The sequence below is a fragment of the Pongo pygmaeus genome, chromosome 5 (assembly GCF_028885625.2).
Source record: "Pongo pygmaeus isolate AG05252 chromosome 5, NHGRI_mPonPyg2-v2.0_pri, whole genome shotgun sequence".
Lineage (NCBI taxonomy): Eukaryota > Metazoa > Chordata > Mammalia > Primates > Hominidae > Pongo > Pongo pygmaeus.
This window is the reverse complement of record NC_072378.2, coordinates 3841981-3867064: the sequence shown is the minus strand read 5'-3', so window position 1 is coordinate 3867064 and position 25084 is coordinate 3841981. Positions and strand designations below refer to the sequence as shown.

General features: G+C 41.8%; 1 pseudogene; it reads right to left on the bottom strand.

Moving 5' to 3' along the window:
- Positions 1-524: 524 nt before the first annotated feature.
- Positions 525-19526, bottom strand: LOC129038285 (glutaredoxin-3-like; annotated as a pseudogene).
- Positions 19527-25084: the final 5558 nt, after the last annotated feature.

Here is a 25084-nt window from a genome sequence, read left to right as displayed (position 1 = left end):
GCTTAGAAGAAATTATGCTGAGTGAAAAAAAGCCAGTCTTAAAAAAAATGCATGTTGCATGATTTCATCTATGTAACATTTATGAAACAACATCATTTTTGAAATGGAGAACAGATTACTGGTTGTCAGGGATTAGGAATGGGGGAAGAGGGAATAGGTATGTTCATAAAGTGGTAACATGCGGGACTCTACGGCTATGGTACTGTTGTGTATCTTGATTGTGATGGTGGCTATCCAAGACAACACAAGTGATAAAATTGCAAAAAGTTATGCCAAACACACACACAAACACACACGGGCATGTGTAACTTGTGAAATCTGAATGAGCTCTGTAGATTGTACCAATTTCAATTTTTTTCTAGTAGCTGTATGTTTAATATTGTTGTAAAGATACACTTTTTTATACAATTATTGTTAATAATTTGAAGATGTTTATTGCATTCTATTTTTAGTGGGAAAACATGTAACATACTTTTATTTAGCACAACATTGTGAAATACAAAAAACATGTAACTGAGTAAGCTGGATTCTTCTATTCCTAGCCCATTTCTGAGGACTAAATCATGAACTGCTCCCAATGTAATTAAGTATTTCTTGCAATAGTTGGGCACCAAGTTTAAGATTTATTAATTTTCTCCCCTCAGTATAGGCAGCAATTCACCATTTTCTTTCAGCTCCTTCACAATATCCAATCCTCCCACCAGCTCCCCTTTCACATACAGCTGAGGGTATGTTGGCCAGTTTGAGTAAGCTTTTAATCCTTGCCGAACTCCTTCATCCTCCACTATATCGAATATTTCATATTCACCACCAGTACTATTTAGTATTTCCAGAATTTGTTTGCTGAATCCACATTTTGCTTCCTGTTTGTTTCCTTTCTTAAAGAGCATCACAGAAGCTTCATTTGTCAGCACTTTGAGCCTTTCCTCTAATTTGGGAGCTTTGGGACAAATTGTATCTAGTTCTTCAGATGCTTGTAGCTCCTTAATTATATCAAGTCCTCCTATGAGCTCTCCAGAAACGTAGAGCTGAGGATAGGTAGGCCAATTGGAATAGGCTTCAAGCCCCTGTCGAACGTCTTCATCTGAGAAGGCATCAAAACTGCTAAACTAAATATTATGTTTGTGACGAATTTCCACCAACTGCTTGCTGAAACCACAGAGTGGTTCTTGAGGAGTTCCTTTCATAAACGGCATGCAGGGGGCAGCATGAGTCAATTTCTTTCAGCGAAGGTTGCGATCTTCTTTAAGATGTTCATTAGTGCTGGGTGGGAAGGAGCCAGTAGATGCATGTCACTGAACTTTTTTGGTCAACTCTGGGATGTGTGCACCATCTAGTCGGTCACTGAGAATTATTGAAAAACAGAAAAGTGGGAACAGAGCTAATTTCATATTTTTCAGATACTTCAGGAACACCTTCAGCTTCCAGCTTCACAAATGAAACTTGAGGGCGTTCTTTAGCTAATTCTGCCATAACTTCGTTCATCTGTGCACATTGTGGACCACAAGGAGGGACTTGGCTTTGAGGCGCAGCAGCTCCTCAAACTGCCCGGCTGAGGTGACCACTTCTACGGCTGCTGCAGCTGCCTTAGCCGCCCCTGCCACCGTGCTGCTGCCGCCGCCACCAATTTCAATTTTTCAGTTTTGATATTGTACTACAGTCATTCAGGATGTTAACAGCAAGGGAGTCTGGGGGAGGGGTGCATGAGACATCCCAGTACATTTTTTTGCATTTTGAAATAATATTTCCTGTGAATCTATAATTATTTCAAAATAAAAAGCTTTAAAAATCTTCAAATAAATAAACAGATACTTTGGAAGATAAAGTCAATAACATATCCCAGAAAGAACAAAAAAGGCAGTGTGGAGGACAGAAGGAGAGAAGGGAAGGGAAAAGATAAGAAAATTAGAGAATCAACTCAGAGGTGCATGATATTAGGAATTCCAGAGAGAACAGAGTAAACAAAGGAGAAGAAACTAAAATAATAAAAATCTACGCGAACTTGAGAACATGTGCTTTTGTACAGAAAGGGCTTCCTGAGTGCCCATTGCAGTGATGCAGAAAGGCCCAGCACACCGGAATGACCTTTCAGACACTGAGAGGCAAGGAGAACATCTGTGCTGGATTGCCTCTTGTCAACCTGATGACACCACCATTCTTCTGAGGTTGGAAACTATACTTCCCAGAATTCTGTTCCCGAGGTGGCAGGGATGGAGCTGAGCTTGGGCTCGGTGAAAGTCTGATTTGCGTATGGCTCCTGCAGGGTGCCCAGCCTGCCAACAGCAGAGACAAACATTGAGCCCATGATGTGGCACTGTTATTTGGGGGAATCAACAGTTTAAGTAACGTGGACCATTTCCATCCTGCCAGGAGCACCGCTTTGTTCTCACTGGAGATGGATGGATTGCCTTCCCTGTCCACAGTGGTTCCTCCAAAATGGTCATCTCTGGACTTACAGAATACCTAATGTATGATAGTGGCACTCTTCCTAGCTTTGCTTCTGACAAGGAACTGATTTCACAGCAAATGAAGTGCAGCAGTGTGCTCACGAAAGCATGATGTGTGAATGCCTTTATTTGGAATTCACTGGTCTTACCATGTTTGCCATCATCCCGAAGCTTGGCTTGATAGAGTGGCAGAATGGGCTTTTGAAGATTCATTTGTGGTGCCAGTTGATAAAATCATTTTGTGGAGCTGATTTGGTACCCGATGAGATGCAGAACATACTCTGAATCAGTGACCAATTTATAATGTAGTTTCCCCCGTAGCAAAGATACGAAGTTTTAAAAATCAAGGAATGCAAATGGGAGTACTGTCTTTCACTGTACATCTAATGATCTACCAAAGTTTTGGCTTTTTTATCCCCACAACATTAAACTCTGCTAGTTTAGAGGTCTGGGTTTCCAGGGCAGGAATACTTCCACCAAGGAACACAACAGTGGGTCCATTTAACAGGAATCTGAGACTGTTATCTGGTCACTTTGTCAGACAAATAAAATGGTTTCTGTGCTAGATGGGACAACTGATCTTGATTATCAAGGGTAAATTGGTTGGCTACTGCACAATGGAGGCAAGGAGCACCTGGGCTCCAGGAGATCCTCCTGGTAATCTCCTGGCACTCCCATGCTCTGTAGTAAAAGTTAGAGAAAACTATAGCAACCAGAACAAGCGGAACAATGTCACACAGAAACTTCAAGAGTAAAGATTTAGGTCATCATACTAGACCAAAAAACAAATTAAAAAACTGACTGGGCCAGGCACTGTGGCTCACACCTGTAATCCTAGCACTTTGGGAGGCCAAGGTGGGCGGATCACTTGAGATCAGGAGTTTCAGAGCAGCCTGGCCAACATGGTGAAACCCCGTCTCTACTAAAAAAAAAAAAAATTACCGAGGCATGGTGGTGGGCACCTGTAATCCCAGCTACTCCAGAGGCTGAGGAAGGAGAATCACTTGAACCCAGGAGGCGGAGGTTGCAGTGAGCTGAGATCACGCCACTGCACTCCAGCCTGGGTGACAGAGCAAGGCTCTGTCTTAAAAAAAAAAAAAAAAGACTGGCTGAGGTGCTTGCTGGGGACCAATGTGATAGGAAATGAGTGGTGGGAGAAGGGAATTATAAATACCGATTACAGCCATGTGATCAGTTCCAGAATCAAGTACTCTAGTCATTAGAGATATTTTCTATATTGCTTAGATACGGACATTTGTATATATAAACTGATATTTTTCTTTTTTTTCTGTCCTATTCCAGTATCCTCTAATAGTATCAGTGTATGAATCATGGTTACTCCTATGGTCCAGTTTTAGGTTATAGGATAGCAAGATAAGATTGTGAATCAGAAGATAAACATTTATTCACAGATGGATAAAGTGGAACTCTGGGTTTCTTCTTTTAGGTTTGGTTGTGTGAAGAATAATTGAATCATATAATGTAAAAGCATAATGTTGCTAATATCTTTATTTGGAAGTTAAAGATTAAAAATAAGGTGTATGGATGCTGAGCTGATGAAGGAGTAGACTGTGCTGGATTATCTGGTGTTAGCACAATTCTCACTCATTTTTAAGGCTGAGAGCTACATTTTCCAGAATGGTTTCCTTTTCTATGTGGTTTTTGGTTAGAGTATGCTCGTGAGAGAAACTCATGAGATTTGGAAGATGGAAGTGAATCAGTTGCAGCTAAATGTGCAGGTAGGCAAGAGCTTCACAGTGGCTTCCTGGCAAACTCTTGAGAGGATCATTGGTGGAAGCTTCTCAGAGATTCCTGAGAATTTCGGTAAGGTTTTGAGAACCACCTCTCCTCAATGATTCAGACTGAGATGTTTAGCATAGATTTCTCTGATTTTTGGTGACAGAGCCAGTGACCTTTACTCCTTCAGTTCTTCCAATAGTCATGAAAGATCCTAATTTTATATTTATTTCCTTATCCACAGAATGTATAGGCAGAGCATGGTGGTGAACACCTGTAGTCCCAGCTACTTAGGAGGCTGAGGCAGGAGGATCGTGTGAGTCCAGGAGTTCAAGACCAGCTTGGGCAAAGTAGTGAGATCCTGTCTCTTAAAAGAAACAAGATGACAGAATACATAAAATGACTTCTTTTTATTTTATAGTACACTGACTGATACAAGATTCTAAAAGCTTCCAGAGAGAATAAGAGATTGCATACAGAGAATGAGAAGTCAGCATGGCATTGAATGTATCAACAGTAACTTAAGCTAGATGAAAATGAAGCCAAGCCTTTATAATTGTGAGGGAAATTGATTTCTGAGACAGAATTCTGTATCCAGCTTAATCAATGGTGAGGGTAAAACAAAGACATTTACAGACATGAAAAGTTTCAGGATCTTATGTCTACTTCCAGCAATTGAAGGATATGCAACATTAAAATTAGGAAATGAGCCTAAGAACCCAAGGAACCTAAGGGATTTGGAAAACAAGGAAGCCAATACAGGAGAGAAGAGAATTCACAGGATGATGGTTGAGTGAATTTCCAGTATGGAAGCTGTACAATGGGTCTGAGGACCAGGCAAGGCTGGGCAGTAGGATAGAAAGCTGTTGGGGAAGGCCGGGCACAGTGGCTCACGCTTGTAATCCCAGCATTTTGGGAGACTGAGGCTGGCGGATCACAAGGTCAGGAGTTCGAGACCAGCCTGGCCAACATGGTGAAACCCTGTTTCTACTAAAAATAGAAAAAAATTAGCCAGGCGTGGTGGCACGCACCTGTAATCCCAGCTACTTGGAAGGCTGAGGCAGGTGAATCGCCTGAACCTGGGAGGCAGAGGTTGCAGTGAGCCAAGATTGCGCTACTGCGCTCTGGCCTGGGACAGAGCAAGACTCCGTCTCAAAAAAAAAAAAAAAAAAAAAAAAGCTGTTGAGGAGATGTGGCCCAGGGAAACAAACATATGTGGGATCAGTGGACCTGATGAGTTCTACCACATTAAGAGGAGTTCTTCAGCTCTATCAGAGAGTTTGGGAAACATTAGTAAGAGTACCTAGAAAATGAAGCAAATGAAAAAATGAGATAATTTTTAACTCCTGGAAAAAACAAATGTTGTACAAGAAAGGAAAATAGAACCATACTGTAGTACGTAGCTCATCAGTGAATGGTACTGTCAACAAAAAGAGTCAAACTGTACAATATTTGAAGAGATTTATTCTGAGCCAAATATGAGTGACCATGGCCTGTGACACAGCCCTCAGGAGACCCTGAGAACATGTGCCCAAGGTGGTTGGAGAGCAGCTTGGTTTTATACATTTTAGGGAGGCATGAGACATCAATCAATACATTCAATAAATACATTGGTTTGGTCCAGAAAGGCGGGACAACTCAAAGCTGGAGTGGGGGTGTCCAGGCTATAGTTAAATTTAAACATTTTCTGGTTGACAATTGGCTGAGTTTGTTAAAGACCTGGGATCCATAGAAAGGAAATGTTCAGGTTAAGATAAGACTTTGGAGACTAAGGTTCTTTTGAAGTCTTATAGTGGCTGCCCTTAGAGACAATAGATGGCAAATGTTTCCTATCCAGATCTTTAAAAGGTGCTATTTTTTTTCTTTTCTTTTTCTTTTTCTTTTTTTTTTTTAAGACACAGTTTCGCTGTTGTCACCCAGGCTGGAGTGCAACGCCTTGATCTTGGCTTACTGCAACCTCCACCTTCTGGGTTCAAGTGATCCTCTTGCCTCAGCCTCCTGAGTAGCTGGGATTACAGACATGCACCACTATGCCCGGCTAATTTTTGTATTTTTAGTAGAGACGGGGTTTCACCATGTTGGCCAGGCTCGTCTCAAACTCCTGACCTCAGGTGATCCGCCCGCCTCCACCTCCCACAGGGCTGGGATCATAGGCGTGAGCCACCACGCCCACGGAGATTCTTTACAGATGCAGATTTTCCCTCAGGAAGGACAGCTTTGTAGGGCCATTTTGAGATATGGCAAAGAAACATGTTTTGGGGTAAAATATTTTTATTTTCTTTCTTGTCTCCTAATGTTATGCCAGAGTCAGGTTGGAAAGTAAGTCATGGTATATATAGAGTTAAATAAACCCCACTGATGAGAATTTATGGTTTGTAGGGCATGACTCCCCAGACCCCTTAGATAGGAATTTGGGCAAGATAAAAAAAGTCAGAGCATAGTCCTCAGTATTTATATAGTCATAACAATATAAGTATTAGATATCAATTTAATCAAGAATTGGGATACAACTGTACTAGAAGAGTTCTTGTATGTAGGTAAGGTGTGTGATGTTTTATGAGTACTAAATTCTTACGCTTCATCAGAAGTCAGCATATAATATTTAAAATAAGCAAGAAATAGAAATTAAAGAATATTAGTTAGAAATATGGAGGTAAATAGCAGAAGAAACAGCTAAAAATGGCCAGGCACGGTGGCTTATGCCTGTAATCCCAGCACTTTGGGAGGCCGAGGCAGGTGGATCACCTGAGGTCAGGAGTTTGAGACCAGCCTGGCCAACATGGTGAAACCCCATCTCTACTAAAAATACAAAAAATTACGCGTGATGGCAGGAGCCTGTAATCCCAGCTACTCGGGAGACTGAGGCAGGAGAATCACTTGAACCCAGAAGGCGGAGGTTGCAGTGAGCCGAGATCGCACCACTACACTCCAGCCTGGGCGACAGAGCGAACTCTGTCTCAAAAAAAAAGAAAAGAAAAGAAAAAAAGAAACAGCTGAAAATGCTGAAAGGGTTGCCTCTAGGAAGTGAAAATGGAGTTGGGAAAGGAAGAGTAAAACAGGGATTGATATTTTTCTTACAGTCATTAGAGTACTATTGGGCTTTTGAAATTAGATATATTTCTTACTCGGATAAAAAAATTAAACATCAGAGAAAAGTATAGGAAAATTAACACACACGGGAAAGGACATTAATAGGCAATTCACAAAATACAAAGAACCAATTGACATAAAAATTTATTTTACTAAAAAATTAGATAAGTAAAAACATGCACAGCAATCAAGTATGTTTTTCCATCAAATTATAAAAAGTCTGACTTCTCTGCCTATTGTTTTTCCTGTTCAGTAGATTGGAAATGTCATAGCACTTAGCTTGATTAATTTATTTCAAGGAAACAATGAGATAATGCACAAGAACTCTAAACTCTTGTATGAATAGAAAGCAGTGGAAAACAAGAAAGCTGCCTCCAGGATACAGTCCTCAAATCTAGCTAAAAAGATAGTGCCAACTTTCACATTTGACATTCTTTTATTTAAGTAGGTAATTCCAATTGTAAAAGTATCCCCCTACCCCACATGAGATTCGATAGGACTACTAAGTGGAAGGAAATTTTCATGTTTTCTGACTTGGCCCCGTGCAAAATGTTTGCTCTTCATTAATCTATCTAATTACGCTGGTGGAAAGAGCACAGGGAGAAAGGAGCATGTAACATACACATTAGACTGTTCTTATCACATGTTTCAAAGGTGCTGGGTCATGTTTAGGGTGACCACACATCCTGGTTTGTCTGACACAGTCCTAGTTTATGGCTGTATTCTAAGAGTGATTATCAATAGCACCTACTTTTATTCTCAAAATGTTCTCATTTGGATGATAAATTATATGGCTACCCTAGGTCAACAGGTATTAATTTATGCTAATTAGAAGACAAAATGCTTTAGGTACCATATGGGAAGAGGTAAATTTGTTATATTGCACATATTTTGAGACATTGGATTATATTCTTGATGACACAAAATACTTTAATATGTGTGTGGCTAATGCAGTTAGAATGAGTTTTGTTTTGTTTTCTCTCAAAAGATAACTGAAATCTGCTTAAGCATTTGGACAAATTCTTTGTTGTCAGCCCATATGCTTCAACAGCTTACTATGGCATTTGTCCCAGTAAATCCACCATAAGTTGAAATATGGTAAGTCAAAACTGCATTAAGAAAAACTTTTTAAAAAGTGAGCAAAAACAAAAAACCCTGCAATTAATACCCCGATAAACCCATCATAAAGTGAAAAAAATCATAAGTCAAACCATCGTAAGTTGGTGACTATATTCTGTAGCACGTTGACAGGGAATAGACAGATTTATCCTGGAAAATGTTAAAGTCAAATGATGCAAAGAAACCTTGTCTATTAAAAACAAATGCCAGTACAGCTCCTATGAAACTTTTTTTCAAACTTTTATTTTAAGTCCAGGAGTATATGTGCAGGATGTGCAGGTTTGTTATATAGGCAAACATGTGCCATGGTGGTTTGCTGCACAAATCATCCCATTACCTAGGTATTAAGCCCAGCATTCATCAGCTATTCTTCTTAGTGCTCTCCCTCCTCCTGCCTCCAACCCTCTGACAGGCCCTGGTGTGTGTTGTTCCCCAGGAAGTGTCTATGTGTTCTCATCATTCAGCTCCCACTTATAAGTGAGAACACACAGTGTTTGGTTTTCTGGAACTTGTTATTTTTAACAGAACTTCATAATGGCACCACCTGATTTACTGCAGAGTGCACCCATCTCTATAATTGATATTCTTAGTGGTGATCCCAAGGATCTACAACATTCTAAATTGTTTTCTATATAAGTAAGGGAATTTACAAATGATGATATCTACCTTCCTTATCAACCAAAATTTCTTGGAATGGCTGAAGAAAAAAAGTTATACTTTAATAACCTATCAGTGCACTGGAAAGTGAGAAAGAGTGCCATCAGCTTGCTAGAAACTAAGAAATTCCTGAAAGAGGGAAAGCAAACAGGCTCGCATGTATAGAGTAATGAGTCTAGAGGGAACTTTATCCAAAATAAGTAGGGGAGAGACCTTCTGTGAAAGTGGGGGGCATGTCCTCAGGGAATAAAAGGTGTGAGAAGAGGTCCCAGGGGCAATCATTGCGGTGATCGATTCATTAGGGAACTGCACTTAAGAGCAGATTAGCCAGTTTCTGTTTTGGTTGAGCTACTGACAATGATGGCCTTGCTCTCAACATAAAGCAGACATTGTGAGTTCTAGAGTTCTAGAGATGGAGAGGCAAGGAAATGCCTCAGTAGCTAATGAACCTCTGAATATAATCCATCAAAATGTTACAGTAGGTAGCTAGTCAGACATGAGCAGGGCAGGAGAAGCCCCACCACCACCACCACCAGGAATGTCAGGTGACCATCAGGTGATGGTCGGGGGGTGTTACACTGTTTCTTTAAAATAATAATTGGTTGCAGCCAGCACCAGGGAATGGCAGCCTCCCAACAGATAGAAAACACCTGAAACTGGTGATGAGCAGCTTCCTGATCAGATCTCAGGAGCCAGGCGAGTGGGCTCACACATGCACACTAAAAAGCAAAATGGTGATGTTTAACTGGTGCATGACCTTCCTCTAGGAACGCTCAACTGGTAAGGGAAGGACACCTCAAGAGCATGCATACAACTTCAGTAAACACACTGTGCATGTGGCCCCCCAACAAGGGCTAGCAGGCCACTGTACATGTGGACAGCCCACCCTAAGGAAAGGATCAGGGAGAAGTAATGCAATCCCAGAAGCATGCCAATGTAGAAGACCCTAAGTCAAAGGTCAGACTACACACTTGATCCCTCAAGTCACCCACTAGGCCCTTTTCCAAGTGTACTTTAATTCCTTTCATTCCTGCTCTAAAGCTTTTATTTATTTTTTTGAGACGGAGTCTTGCTCCGTCATCCAGGCTGGAGTGCAGTGGCATGATCTCGGCTCACTGCAACCTCTGCCACCCAGGTTCAAGCGATTCTTGTGTCTCAGCCTCCCAAGTACCTGGGACTACAGGCACACACCACCACACCTGGCTAATTTTTGTATTTTTAGTAGAGATGGGGTTTCACCATGTTGGCCAAGATGGTCTCGAACTCCTGACCTCAGGTGAGCCACCTGTCTCAGCATCCCAAAGTGCTGGGATTACAGATGTGAGCCACCACACCCAGCCTGCTCTAAAGCTTTTAAATAAACTTTCAGTCCTGCTCTAAAATTTGCCTTGATCTCTCACTTTGCCTTATGCCCCTCAGCCAAATTCTTTCTTCTGAGGAGGCAAGAATTAAGGTTGCTGGTGACCCAGTAGGTTTTGCCACCACTAAGAAACACTTTTCTAACAATAGTGTTTTCTCCCCCAGGATCATTGTCAGCAAGCTGCATCTACGAACAAACTGCATCCAGGCATATTATTCCAAAAATATGGGATTAGTGAGGAGGGAGAGATGAATAGGTGGAGCACAGAGGAGGAGTTTGAGGCAGTGAAAATACTCTGTATGATATCATAATGTGGATACATGTCGTTATGTATTTGTCCAAATGCATAGAATGTTCAACAGTGAACCCTAAGGTAAACGATGGACTGTGGGTGATGATGATGATGTGCCAATGTAGGTTCACGAGTGTAACAAATGTACCACTCGTGGGGGTTGATGATCATGGGGGAGGCTGTGCATGTGTCAGGGAAGGGGGTATATGGGAAATCTCTCTACCTTCCTCTCAATTTTGCTGTGAAGCTAAAACTGCTCTAAAACATAGTCTTAAAAAAATAAAACACAGACAGAACAGAGAATCACCATATATTTGAGGAAACACAACATGTAAGAAGAAAGAAATGCAATAAAAAGAATGAACACCTAAGGAAACAGAGTTCATATAGTGTAAACGAAAAAGTATCTGAAACAGGTCTCAATCCATTTAGTTTATTTTGCAAAGGTGAAGGATATACCTGGGAAAGAGGTCTGTTTTCTCCAAGGATGATTTTGAGGACTTCCGTATTTAAAGGGGAAAAGTAGGCTGAAAGGGAATGAGGGAGGGTATGGTCACATTACTGAATCCACCTGTTGCAAGAGAAAAGGAGCAGGTAGGGGAACAGTCAGTTATGTATTTTTCTCACACGCAGTAAATTGGTACTTTACACTAAAGATAAGGTGAACACAGAGTAGCTACCTGTGGAGATATTTAATCTTTTATCTGTAGCTATCTGCTTAGGAACAAAAGGAAAGGTAGCTTCTTCCATGACTCAGCTTTCAATTAATTTTTTTTTTTGGCAGAGTGAATTGGGGCCCCAAGTTTTTATTTTTCTTTCATAAAAGCAATCAAGAAAAGACTTAAAGACAAGTGTAATAATGTTCAAAGAAGAGCTTCAGGCGAATTAAATTTAACAGAGTTTAACTGAGCGAAGAATGATTTACAAATTGGGGAGCCTCCTGAGAAAGAGTAGGCTCTGAGACTCCAGTGCAGCCATGTGGTGGAAGAAGATTTATGGACAGGAAAAGGAAAGTGGTGTACAGAAAATGGAAATGAGGTACAGAAACAGGCAGATTGGTTATAGCTTGGCGTTTGTCTTATTCGAACGTGGTTTGAACAGTTGGCCATCTTTGGCCAAAACTCGGTGATTGGCACAAGAGAAGGTTACAGTTTGTTTACACCTCCATTTAGGTTATAGTTCATGATGTACAGAGAAACCTTTAGGCTTAACTTAAAATATGTAAGAAGGCAGCTTTAGGCTAGACTTGTTTTAACAATTCCCCCTTTTTGGTCATCCTCTCAAAATTTGGTCAAAATTGAGAAGATGACCAAAACTTTAGTCACTGATGGCACTATTACCATCCTAAATGTACTTATTTGCTGTTGAAACTCACTGGGAAATAGTTTAACAGTGGATTTTGTAAAATGGGAAAGAGGACTTCAGGTCACTTTTTTTTTTTTGGTAAGGGTTAGAGGGTATCTCTGTGCTGCAATATCCTATTCACAGGAGAAAAAAAACAAAACTTGGTCTATTCTAGGATTTATGTGTTTCCTTAAAGTCTTAGTGTGATTATGTGGCATTTAGCACAATTGACTCCATTTTGGTTTGGTCAGGTCTGCTGGGGCCTAGTGCGTGAGCTTAGTCCAAAACAATGGCCTCCCTTAACTTTGTTTAAAAATTCCCTTTGTTTGGTCAGGTTCTCACTTAGGTGAGAGTGTGACCAAAACTTAGGGCCTCAGCACCTCTCTAGGTTACTATTATTTTGGGTTTCTGGTCTCAGCACTTCATTCATAGGTTAGGGTGCCCTCAGGGTCACACATTTCTTTCAGCTCTTGATACTCCAGTTGAAGAGAGACCGCTTGACATTCTAGAGATGGCGGCATGCAAACATTTAAAACTTTTGAGGGAATACAGCACACCAGGGAGACTACCATTTTGACTATCCGGAGGATAATACCAAGAGTTTGGCGTACGCTCCTTAGCTAAGGTCACCATAAGCCAAACCACCTAAAATCAAACAGATCAAAGAATGAGCTAGATAGTCTACTCGCTTTAAGCATTCTCTTCGTTAATCCTCTACAACTGAATCTCTATAATACCTGATGTGATGTATTTCTTCTTAGACAACAAGAAATGCCAGCAGCTGTATAGATACTTCTTTGTTTAGTCAGTAAGTAATCTAGAGCAATTCTATTATTTAGCATCACTTTCACAAGAGAATTTAAAGTCTGTCATGTAACCATACCCTTTGTAGTAGAATCTGCTATAGAGCCTATCATGAGGGATCAATTTTTAATTTACTCCAAATCATGAAAATTTACTCCAAACTGTGAAAAAGGACCTAACAAATGATGCCCTTCTAGAATAGTTTAGACCTTTTGGCAATGTTCTCTTTATTATTATTATTTTTAATTTATTTGTTATTTTTGAGATGGAGTCTCACTGTGTCACTCAGCCAGAAGTGCAATCGTGTGATCTCAGCTCACTGCAACCTCTGCCTTCCATGTTCAAGCGATTCTCCTGCCTCAGCCTCCTGAGAAGCTGGGATTACAGGCGCATGCCACCACGCCCGGCTAATTTTTGTATATTTAGTAGAGACAAGGTTTTACCATGTTGGCCAGGCTGGTCTCAACTCCTGACCTCAGGTGATCCACCCACCTCGGCCTCCTAAAAGGCTGGGATTACCAGAATGAGCCACTGCATCCAGCCGACAATGTTCTATTTAGCTCATGATGTAGGTTAAGAAGATTGGACTTAAGTTCTCTTCCTGACGGATTATGAGGCAACACATATACCATTAAAATTTCTCAGCCGGGTGTGGTGGCTCACACCTGTAATCCCAGCACTTTGGGAGGCCAAGGCAGGCAGATCACGAGGTCAGGAGATCGAGACCATCCTGGCTAACATGGTGAAACTCTGTCTCTACTAAAAATACAAAAAATTAGCTGGGCGTGGTGGCAGGGACCTGTAGTCCCAGCTACTCGGGAGGCTGAGGCAGGAGAATTCTTTGAACCCACGAGGCGGAGGTTGCAATGAGCCGAAATATATGTGAATATAGTACCTATCAAGGCTCGACATAGATATTGAGATGTTTTCTAAATTAATCTTCTCTCAGTCTGTTCTTGTAAAATTATGCAACCAAAAGAAAATAGAATTAACACTGTCTTAGTCTTCTCTGGCTGCTATAACAAAACAGTGTAGACTGGGTAATTTATAAACAACAGAAATTTACTTCTCACGGTTCCAGAGCCTGGAAAGTCCAAGATGAGGCTCTGGCAGATTTGGTGTCTGATGAGGGCCATTTTCTGGTTCATAGTGTTACTGGTAGAAGAGACCCAAGTTACCCCGAGTTACTGGTGGCGAATCCGTAGGCATCTGCAGCAACTTCAGCCCTGGCCTCCTCAGAAGAATGAATTCAACTGAGGGGCATAAAGCAGAAAAAGAGACTGAGGCAAGTTTCAGAGCAGGAATGGAGGTTTATTAAAAAAGCTTTAGAACGGGAAAGAAAGGAAAGAACCCTTGGAAGAGATCCAAGTGGGCGCCTGAAGGTCAAAGAGAGAAAAAAGAAGAGCCTTGAACCTTGATCCTAGGAGTTTATAGGCTGGCCTCTTTCCCATGATTCTTCCCTTAGGCTGGGCTTTCTGCATGTGCAGTGCCCTCCTTACCCTTAGGAACTGAGTATGTACAGTTTAGATGCACAGCAATGACTCTGAGTCATGCTTACCCAGCATTTCCTTGGAATCAACATATGTATTGTCAATAATGTGTTATACACATTACCACAACTCTTCTGCTCTTCCTAGAAGCTGTATTAGGGAGCACGTTTAGGGAGTTAGACGCGTGCCCATCTGAGGCTTTCTTCCTTTTTCTGATGGCACGTACCTGGAACATCGTACTTTGCCATTTTTATGTCTTAATGTGCATGCCCAGAAGTTGCTTCTCCCTGGGGTCTACATTCAGTTAACATTTTTTTTGTTAACAGGTGTAAATCATCAGGAAATGACCTCTCCCTGGCGCTGCCCAATTATTGTTTTTAAAGAGGCAACACAATGATTGTCGAACCATCACGCAGCATTCCTAGTGGGTGGCGGGGGACAGCCCTCTCCTTTCCCGCTCATGCCTATCTGTCTACTTATAACAATAATGGACACACCTTCTAGCTGTGTCTTCACATGGTGGAAGGGCAAATGAGCTTCCCTGGTCTATTTTGTAAGAGCACTAATCCCATTGATGAAGGCTCTGTCCTCATAATCTAATCACCTCTCAAAAGAAAGGGATTGGCCAGGTGTGGTGGATCACACCTGTAATCTTAGCACTTTGGGAGGCTGAGGCAGGCAGATTGCCTGGGGTCAGGAGTTCAAGACCACCCTGGGCAACATGGTGAAACCCATCTCTACTAATACATACAAAAATTAACCAGGCATGGTGGCGTGCGCCTGTAGTCCCAGCTACTCTAGAGGCTGAAGCAGGAGAATTGCTTGAACCCAGGAGTCGGAGGTTGCAGTGAGCCAAGATTGCGCCACTGCACTCCAACTTTGGTGACAGAGCAAGACTCAGTCTCCAAAAAAAAAAAAAGGAAGAAAAAAGGGGATTATCCTCTATATATAATCATGTTAGGGGTTAGGATTTCAACATTAGAATTGCGGGGGAACACAGACATTCCCCCGCAAAAAGAACAGACCCCCAGTGGCATCAGGGTCACACTGACATGTAGAAGCCCACCCACATCTGAAATTCTGAACTCCTCTACCCCTGGGGTGGGCTGAGGGATCATCTGAAATGACGCAGACAAATGAATCTCACTTTCTGGATTTATTTATAGACCCCCTGTGTTGCAGAGCTGTACTCCCTTCCCTCTGTGGCCACACACCAACCTGAACAGTATCTCAAAACAGCTTGAGGTATGGTGTGTGCTCTCCAGGATGACTCCTGTCTTTGAATTGGTCCCTAATGCCGCCATAACCTCCCAGCCAGCTAAAGCTGAATATATTGATAGTCTCAGCTCAGAACAAATTGCAGTTTAGCGTTTCCTACCTGAGTGTACAGGCACTAAGTCTAGCTTTGCTTTTGAAGTTAATTGTTCTCTCCTTTATCTGTCTGATATGGCCCTAATCTATATTAACACATTACATTTGCTCAAAGGTAATTTTTATCCATTAAAAATAACTAGAGAATGTTCTTTTCTTTGAGATAATCAGCACTCCTCCATGACTACTTTACATGTTCGCTATTTGAAGAGTGCCTCAATCACTGCCAGACCTCTTTTTCCCTTCAATTAACTCAGAACATCCAAGATTGAACTCATCATCATTGCTTTGAGAAGGCAGCCGTCCCCGGCCCCCGCTGCAAACCCCATTTCCAGGAGTTCCATGACTCTGCTGTCTGCCAGGCTACAAGACCTCTGATTCTTCTTACTCTCTGTGTTCACTAAGAAGTATCATTTTGTTTTTCAGTTTCCTGTAGGATTTTTCCAATCCTGTCCATTTTTGTGGTTACCCCCAGTCCAGATCTTTATCTTTTCACACTTGTATCCATTATGATTGTATTGTACCTCCTAATTATTTCCACAAGCTTAACAGTTGTCTTCGCATTCAGCAAATACTAATTGTCAGTGTGCTAAGCCTTTCCTGTCCAAATCCATCCTACACACTATTCCCAGACTAATTTTCGTAACATGTGCACTTATCACTGTGCCAAGATGGTCAGTTGTTCCCAGTCTGCTTTCTTTCCTTCAGACATAGAAAGAGAATTTCTAGTTGGGCACTCAGTTAAAAATTTCCTCCTATCGATTTTTCTTACATGCACCTCTTCTGGGACTCTACGATTGGAGGTTGACCTGTGTATTGGGCCGTTCATTTTCTTATTCTTCATCTCCTATTTTCTATCTCTTTATCTTTTGGCTCTACTTTCTGGGAAATTCTCTCATGATTATCTTGTAACTCTAATACTGAGACTTTCTTCTTCTCACTTTGTTTCCTGTGTGTGTGTGCCTTTCATATTGGCTGCTCACACATCTGGTGCTCCAGGCTATCTTCCTATGTAAGAGTGGAGCCTGTGAAGCTGATTGAGAATTCTGTGTGCGTGGGAAGTTTAGCAACTATGGTCTTCACTGCAGGGTGGCCTAATAGCGTCATTTTATTGGAGAACTTCCAAAGTCAATATTTGTAGGTCTTTTGCCTTGAGCTGGTCATCTTTCCTAGGGAAGAATCTTCCAGACTTCAACCTGGAGATAATAGGCCTGGCTCTCAGTTCTCTGGGAAGTTGTTGAAGGTCTAGATGTCAATTAGAGAAACTTCCCATCATTCCTCTTGTTTTCCATCCAGTATCTTCAAACTCAACTGTGCTTGTGCAACACTGTTTTATTATCTCCACACTTCTGCCAAAGTAGGAGAGGCCATCTGAGCAGGGTCGACAGACTTAGCAAATCAAAATGCAGGCACCCACTTACATTTAAATTTCAGATAACAAGTAATTTTTTAATGTAAGTATGCCTCGTGCAATGTTTGGGACACACTTATACTCAAAAAATTATTCATTCCTTATCTGAAATTCAGATTTAACTGGGTATCCTATATTATCTGGCAACCCTACATCTGGTTGTCAAACTGCTTCTCAAGTAGACTTTGTGCCAATCTTCCTGTTTTGGGCCCTATTTTTACCCCTACAAGAGATGCCTGGATCTGCCAGTATCTGATCCTTCAGGCAATGAGAATCAAGCTGTTTTCCAGCTTATCTTGGAGCTGACTTGGGAATAGCTTTCTTGGGTCTGCTAAGTCAGTTACCACTTGCCCATCTGCTTTCCAGCTTCCACAATTGGGTGGCTGTTGGTTTTTCTCTTATAAATCTATAAAGCTTTATAGGCTTAAGTCTCTTTGTTTTGTTTGTTTTGCTTTAGTATTGATTTGTTTTCTTTCGCTGATCGTAATATTTTTGGTTTTTAAACATCTTAATTGAGGTGTTACATTTTAAGCCGTACCATTTGTGCTATTTGGCAAATGTGCATGGTGGGGTAGCCATCACCGTAATCAACACATAGAATATTTCCCACTACCTGGGAACATTTCCTTCTGCTGCTTTGCCCTCATTCTCATCCTCTACTCCCTGGCCTCTGGCAATCACTGATCTACTTTATGTTATTTTAGTTTTGATTTTTGTACAATTTCATAAAATGAGATCATGGCATATGTAATCTTTTGTGTCTGGCTGCCATCACTTAGCATAATGCTTCTGAGATTCATCATGCATCACGCATTGCTGCGTGTATCAGCAGTTTTCTCCTTTTACTGCTGAGTAGTATTCCATTGTATGAATATATACAATTTGTTTATCCATTTGCCAGTTGAAGAACACTCATTTCCAAGTTTTGGCTGTCTGAATAAAGCTGCTATGAACGTTGATATACAAGTCATTGTGTGGTTACATGTGTTTATTTCTCTCATGTAAATTCCTAGGAGTGTTTCTGAGTCACATAATAGGTTTATGTTTAGTTTTGTAAGAAATTGCAATCTGTTTTGCAGAGTGGCTGCACCATTTACCATTTTAAATTCCCACCAGCATGTGTGAGGCTTCCAGGGGTTCCACGGCCTCGAAAATACTTGATGTTGTCAGTCGAATTAATTTTAGCCACTTTATTGAGTATGTAGTCCTATCTTGTTGTGGTTTTCATTTGCATTTCCCTATTGATTTTGAGTATCTTATTTGCCATTCAAATATTATCTTTGGTGATGTGTCTGTTCAAATCTTTTGCCAAATTTAAAAAATGAGGTTATTTATCTTCTTATTGATCTTGTAAGAGTTCTTTCTATGTTCTGGATACGTTCCTTTTCAGATAAATGATTTGCAAATATAGTTAACCCTCATTATTCATGGATTCCATATTTTTGAAATCACCTGTCCACTAAAAACTTTTTATAACTCCATGTAAGATACTGTAAGAGACATATTGTGACTGTATGGTCAATGATAGCCATAGGCCAACTCAGACATTTCACAGGGCTGACACTGTGTCACATAGCAGTGTGATGCAGCCTGGCCCAGGCGTTTCCAGTCTTGGCCCTGGATTTCCAGGGTATGAGATCACCTCAGCACAGATGCAACTCTCATAAATCTTACAACAAATCTGACACTTACAGGAATAGCTTAAACTCTATGAAAGAAATACCTGGTGACTGACCCAGACTGAATACAGGTATAAGAAAAGAGGATGAATCCTCCAAACTCTGAGAATGGTCTCTAGATGGGGACCCTCCTGGTCAGGTGGTTATCCAACCGCTGACTGTGTCTGGCCCATGCCACCAGCCTGTCCTGCTATCCCTCTTAGAAGAAGAGTGCTGTGAGAATAAACTGAGCAGCTGATGTTGCTGAATACTCATCTTTAACATCATCAGATGGAAAGGGAAAAGTCCCCCCTGGGGGAGCTGGTTAACTAGGCCCACCCGAGAGTTTCCAAAACAACACCCCAAATCAGCACTCGCAGCACTTTTGTGGTCATTTGCAGACATGCACAGAGTAGTGAAACATTGGAATTACTCGATGTGCAAAATCTCAGCTGAGGCTGTATAGGATGATGCTCTGCCACCTTGTTCCAGCTCAAACCGTAAACAAATGTCCATTCTGCACTCTATATAGTGCCATGTTTTTGCATTTTTGTACTTTTATTAGTGATTTTGCTGTTTAAAATGCCCCCAGGCACGGTGCTGAAGTGCTGTCTACTGTCTCTGAGTGCAGGAGGCTGCTATGTGCCTGTGGAGACAATACCTGTGCCGGATGAGCTGCCTTCAGCGTGAGTTGCAGCGCTTTTGGCAGTAAGTTCAGTGTTAATGAAAGCAACAGCCAGGTACATCGAGGCAAATCACCTCTTCCCACCAGAAAGTGCTAAAGTAGCATCTGTAGTAGGTGACAAAACTATGGAAAAAATGGAAAAGCGGCTAAATTTGTGGATTTGTGAGACAATGTGTGATTAAAACAAAAAACTGTAGTGAGGCTGAAAGCCAAAGTCAGAAAAATGTCAAGCCCTTCTCGGCTAGCGCTGACTGGCTCCCATGTTCCAGAAGGTGATACAACGTGAAAAAGGTTAAACCTGCAGGGCAGGCGAGGCGGGTTCTGCAGATCAGGAGGCTGTGGGAGAATTGTAAAAACACCCTCTGAGTGCTATACAGGAAAAGGGTTATGTGGAAGGGCAGGTTCTCAATGCTGATGAGACCTGTGTGTTCTACTAGGATGTTGATAAATAAACCTATGTAACACAAATGGTGTTTCAGCTGATGAAAATGTTGTGACCAGACACTCACAGAACCTAACCTGTGCTTCCCCCAGGAGAAATAGCTCAGTATTCATTAGTTCTGGGTTTGAGGCACATTCACAGAACATAACTACCTTGAATCACAAGAATCAGCTGTGCTTCCCTCCGTCCCTGCCCTGGGGGCTCCAGTCCCATTGAACTCTCTGTAGTTCCCTGAAAATGCTTTTCCTGGGGTGCCCTCTCCTCTCTGTCCCAGATCCATCCTTTAAGCCTCAGCCCCAGTGATGCCCAGGAAGTCTCTCTGGACCCTCCCCTAGGGCGGCTGAGAATCTCCTCTTCAGCGCCAGGTGACACGCCCTGCACACACCTCTGGCTCAGCACACATTGCAGCAGCGAGATCGGTCACACACTCCTCCGCCTCCCCCCACCAGCCTCTGAGCTGCTTCAGGGCAGGCCCTTTCTTTTCTATCTACACACACATATGTGTATATATGTATATTTGTATATGTGTGTACAAACAGACGTGTGTTGGGAGCTAGCAAAAACCAACACTGTAAGACATATCCTATATCCTATGTTACACTTTTATTTTCTTATTTAAATTAATATACAGTATCATGCCTATTTGATCAATTCCATGTGTTTATGTTCTGGTACTCAGCACAAAGCCTGGCCCATAGAAAGGATCAGTAAATATGTGTTGAATAAAAGTCTAAAAGTTAACAATATTTATTCATGTTACTGAATTGAGGCTTTCTGATTTATAAGTTTTTAATAAGTAGATAAAATAGTTTGAAATTAATATATAAAATTAACAGCTTGTTCCCTTAAACATTTTAAACAATTCCTCTGCCCCCTCTTTTTAAAAATTTGAGCTATCTATAATAAAATTTTGCTGAGCAAAATTAAACTTCAGCTTAGTCTAAATGAACTAACTAGAAATGTGGATAAAGCAATCTGAATGAATGAGTTTTTACCATGCTCAGTCTAATTATAGAGTATTGGAGCCAGAGAGGTCTCAATGTACGCAGGTATTAATAAGGTTTTTCCAAGTTAGCTAAGGAGGTAGGAAGATATATTAGTCCATTTTCACACTGCTGATAAAGACATACCCAAGACTGGGTAATTTATAGAGAAAAAGAGGTTTAATGGACTCACAGTTCCACGTGGCTGGGGAGGCCTCACAATTATGGTGGAAGGTGACAGGCACTTCTTACATGGCAGCAGCAAGAGAATATCAGAGCCAAGCAAAAGGGGTTTCCCCTTATAAAACCAGATCTTGTAGGACTTACTCACTACCATGACAGCAGTGTAGGGGAAAACTGCCCCCATGATTCAATTATCTCCCACCGGGCCCCTCCCACATAATCTTGAATTATAGGAGCTACAATTCAAGATGAGATTTGGGTGGGGACACCGCCAAACCATTTCAGAGGGGAAAGAGCAGAAACAGCCTCAGCAGGCTAAGTGGGGCCTAAAAAGAAGGTCATTCACAGACAGCGCTGGGCTCGGCTTTCTGATAGCAGCTCCGTGAATCACTAACTAGCTGTCTCTGTGTCGGCAGGAGTTTGCCGCTTCTGGAGCTGAGGCTGCTGCTATGGAAACCCAGCAAGTGCAGCCTTTTTGCCAGGGCTTGTCCTGACTCATTACTTCTACCACCACTCTCTCCCTTGTCTTACACTTCTGCCCACGGCAACAAGCATCAACAGAGACTTCTCCAGGTCTCTGTACGGGAAAAGCTTTTTCCTGTATCCTCTTAGGTTCAGTGCTTGGGACTCTGCAGATTAAACTGATAAAAGACAGGTTAACAGGAGAAAAGGCACACAAATTATATGTGATGTTAATATTTTAATTTTTACATGTGCACAGGAAGGTCTCACACAAAAGGAAGTGAAAACCCAAAAAAGTGGTTAGGGCTGAGAGCTTATATACCATGCTAACAAAGGACAGTAAATTTGTGGAGAAGTGAATAAACGAAAGTGCTTGGGCTTCTAGGAGCGGTAAACTGCGGAAAGGTAAATACATGGGGAAATTATGGGAAGTAAGTGTTATTTTAATAAGGTTTGCTCATGCAGATTCAGATTGGTGTCAGGTAAGCATCGTCTCTTCCTGACATGGGAGAGGACAACGGGAATATCTTCACAAAGGGAATTTATGTTCTGCTTTTAGGCAGAAAGGGTGCAAGTAGAGAGCTTATCTTGTGTCTGCTGTTTCTCAATTTCCATCAGCAAGGCAATGTTTATGCCAAAGTGGCATCTTATGGAGTGGCAAACTCTCATCCCCTTTATCTCAAATACAAATTCCCACAAAGAAAGCATCCCATTGCTTCAGATGGTCACCCTCCTTCTTGCTGAGTTGAGATCTCACATCAGTTCCTCTTCTGAGATAGGATCCACCCTCTAAATGAGCTGCCCTTGGGCCCAGTACCTCCTCCTGGAGCCTGGACAGTGAGAAGGCACAGTCTAGTTTCTCAGAGGGCCTGTCTGAGTCACACCACTGGGAGCTCTTCTCTGAATCAACAGAGGCAGAAACTGATGCCTGAAAAGGTGGGGTGGGAGGTGTGTCCTAGGAGGGTGCCCTTCAACCCTGTGATCTAGGTCTCTGAAGCATGTCCTTGCCCCATTATTGAGAAGTCTGTCTAGTTGGCTTGTTTCTTTGACCTGCTCCAAATGTTTGGGTTAAGCCTGCAAAGCCTGGATTAATAGACACATTTGGCTAACGGAATGTTTACACATATTATCAAAATAATTTATGGTTAGAATTTAAGGTTGTTTGATAACACTGGACAAGTGGGCCCCCACAACATAGTGTTTATTTTCATTTTTTCATAAACCTTGATAAATGAATTGCTGTTTTAAAAACAAATACGTAACACAAGGGCAACTGGTATGAACTTTACCAGAAGTCACGGTTAGTTAGAAGCTATTATTAATTTTTTTTAGAAGTTTGAAGCAAGGCAATATGGAACATTGTATTTATTCCATTGATATTTACTGAGAATCAACTACGCACCAGGCACTGTTCTAAGCCCTGGAGATACATCAGTGAACCAGATAGACACATTTCTTGCTTTCATGGAACTTAAATAGTATATGTAATCAACCTGTTTTTCCATTTTTTAGAACAATGAAGAGTAGGGCAAGGAGTGGAATGAGGGTCAAAAGTAAGCCTTGGAGTCCTGCCCCAAAGTTTTCTAATTAGATTATGAAGGAAAGACCTTATGCAACTAAATTACCCATTTGGGTCAGGTGTGGTGGCTCATGCCTGTAATCTCAGCACTTTGGGAGGCCAAGGCAGAGGATCGCTTGAGGCCAGGAGTTCAAGACCAGCCTGGCAAACATAGGGAGACCTCATCTCTATAACAGACTTAAAAATTGGCAGGGCATAATGGTGTGCACCTGTGGTCCCAGCTACTCAGGAGGCTGAGGTGGGAGGATCATTTGAGACAGGGAAGTTGAGGCTGCAGTGAGCTGTGATCGCGCCACCGCACTCCAGCCTGAGTGACAGAAGGTCATTTGTGTCCTATTGATATTTGTAATAATTAATGGTCTTGTTGCCCCTTAGGGTTGCTTCCTTTTCCTTTTCCTTTTCCCTCACTCTCATTTTCCCTGACTAAAAAGGAAAAAAAACTCAACAAATAACTAGTAGCTGACACGTTAATTATTAGATCACTTTTAAGCTTTAATAAACCCAATGATGTATGATGAAACCTCAGGCCCCATAGCCTGAGTAGGTACCAGTTTCATCACAAAAGACCCATTGTTGCCTCAGCCAGTGTTCATTGAGTTATGCAGCCCCAGGCTAGCATGAAGAACCCTGCCCTACTTCCAGCTCTGATTTACTTTATCTGAAGCAGATTCATCACTGCTCACAAAGTAGTTCCTTGCAACCCATTAAAATCCTCAAAGTACAAGGCCATGAATGGGGCACTCCTTCTTGCTACTCTCAGCAAACTAGCAACCTGATTCTAAAATTTATACAAGATGCAAAAGGCCAAGAAAAGCCAAGACATCGTTAAAGAACTAAAAAATAAAGCACTCGAGAGAAATTAAGACTTAATATAAAGCCACAAGAATTAACACAGTAATGTTGAAACAAGAATAGAAAAGAGAGCAATGGAAAAATCAAAGTCCAAAAACAAAGCCACACATATGTAGGTATGTGATCGATGACAAAGAAAGTATTGGCCGGTGGCTCATGCCTGTAATCCCAGCACTTTGAGAGGCTGAGGTGGGCTGATCACATGAGGTCAGGAGTTCAAGACCAGCCTGGCCAACATGGCGAAACCTCATCCCTACTAAAAGATACAAAAATTAGACGGGCATGGTAGTGGGCGCCTGTAATCCCAGCTACTCAAAAGGCTGAGCAGGAAAATTGCTTGAACCCGGGAAGCAGATATTGCAGTGAGTTGAGATCACGCCACTGCACTCCAGCCTAGGCGACAGAGTGAGACTCTGTCTCAAAAAAAAAAAAAAAGTATTGTTAAGCCGGGCGCGGTAGCTCATGCCTGTAATCCCAGCACTTTGGGAGGCCAAAGCAGGTGGATCATCGGAGGTCAGGAGTTTGAGACCAGCATGGCCAACATGGTGAAACCCTGTCTCTACTAAAAATACAAAAAATTAGCCATGCGTGGTGGCGCGCGCCTGTAATCCCAGCTACTCGGGAGGCTGAGGCAGGAGAATCACTTGAACCCAGGAGGTGGAGGTTGCAGTTAGCCAAGATCGTGCCATTGCACTCCAGCCTGGGTGATAAGAGCGACATTCTGGCTAAAAAAAAGAAAAAGAAAAAAGAAAGTATGGAAGACTAGTGAAAAAAAATACATTTAAAAAAGTAATGGTGCAAAGTCATTTGAACAACTATATAAAAAAAAAAAACCTTGGAACATATACCATCTACAACAATCAATTTCAGAAAGTAACTTTAAAAATAAATGTTTAGGTGGGCCACAGCAGCTCATGCCTGTAATCCCAAAACTTTGGGAGGCAGAAGCAGGCAGATTGCTTGAGTCCAGTAGTTTGAGACCAGCCTGTCCAACATGGCAAAACTCTGTCTCTACTAAAAATACAAAAATTAGGGGAGTGTGGTGGCGTATCTGTGGCCTCAGCTACTCAGAAGGCTGAGGTACAAGAATGGCTTGAACCATGGAAGTGGAGATTGCA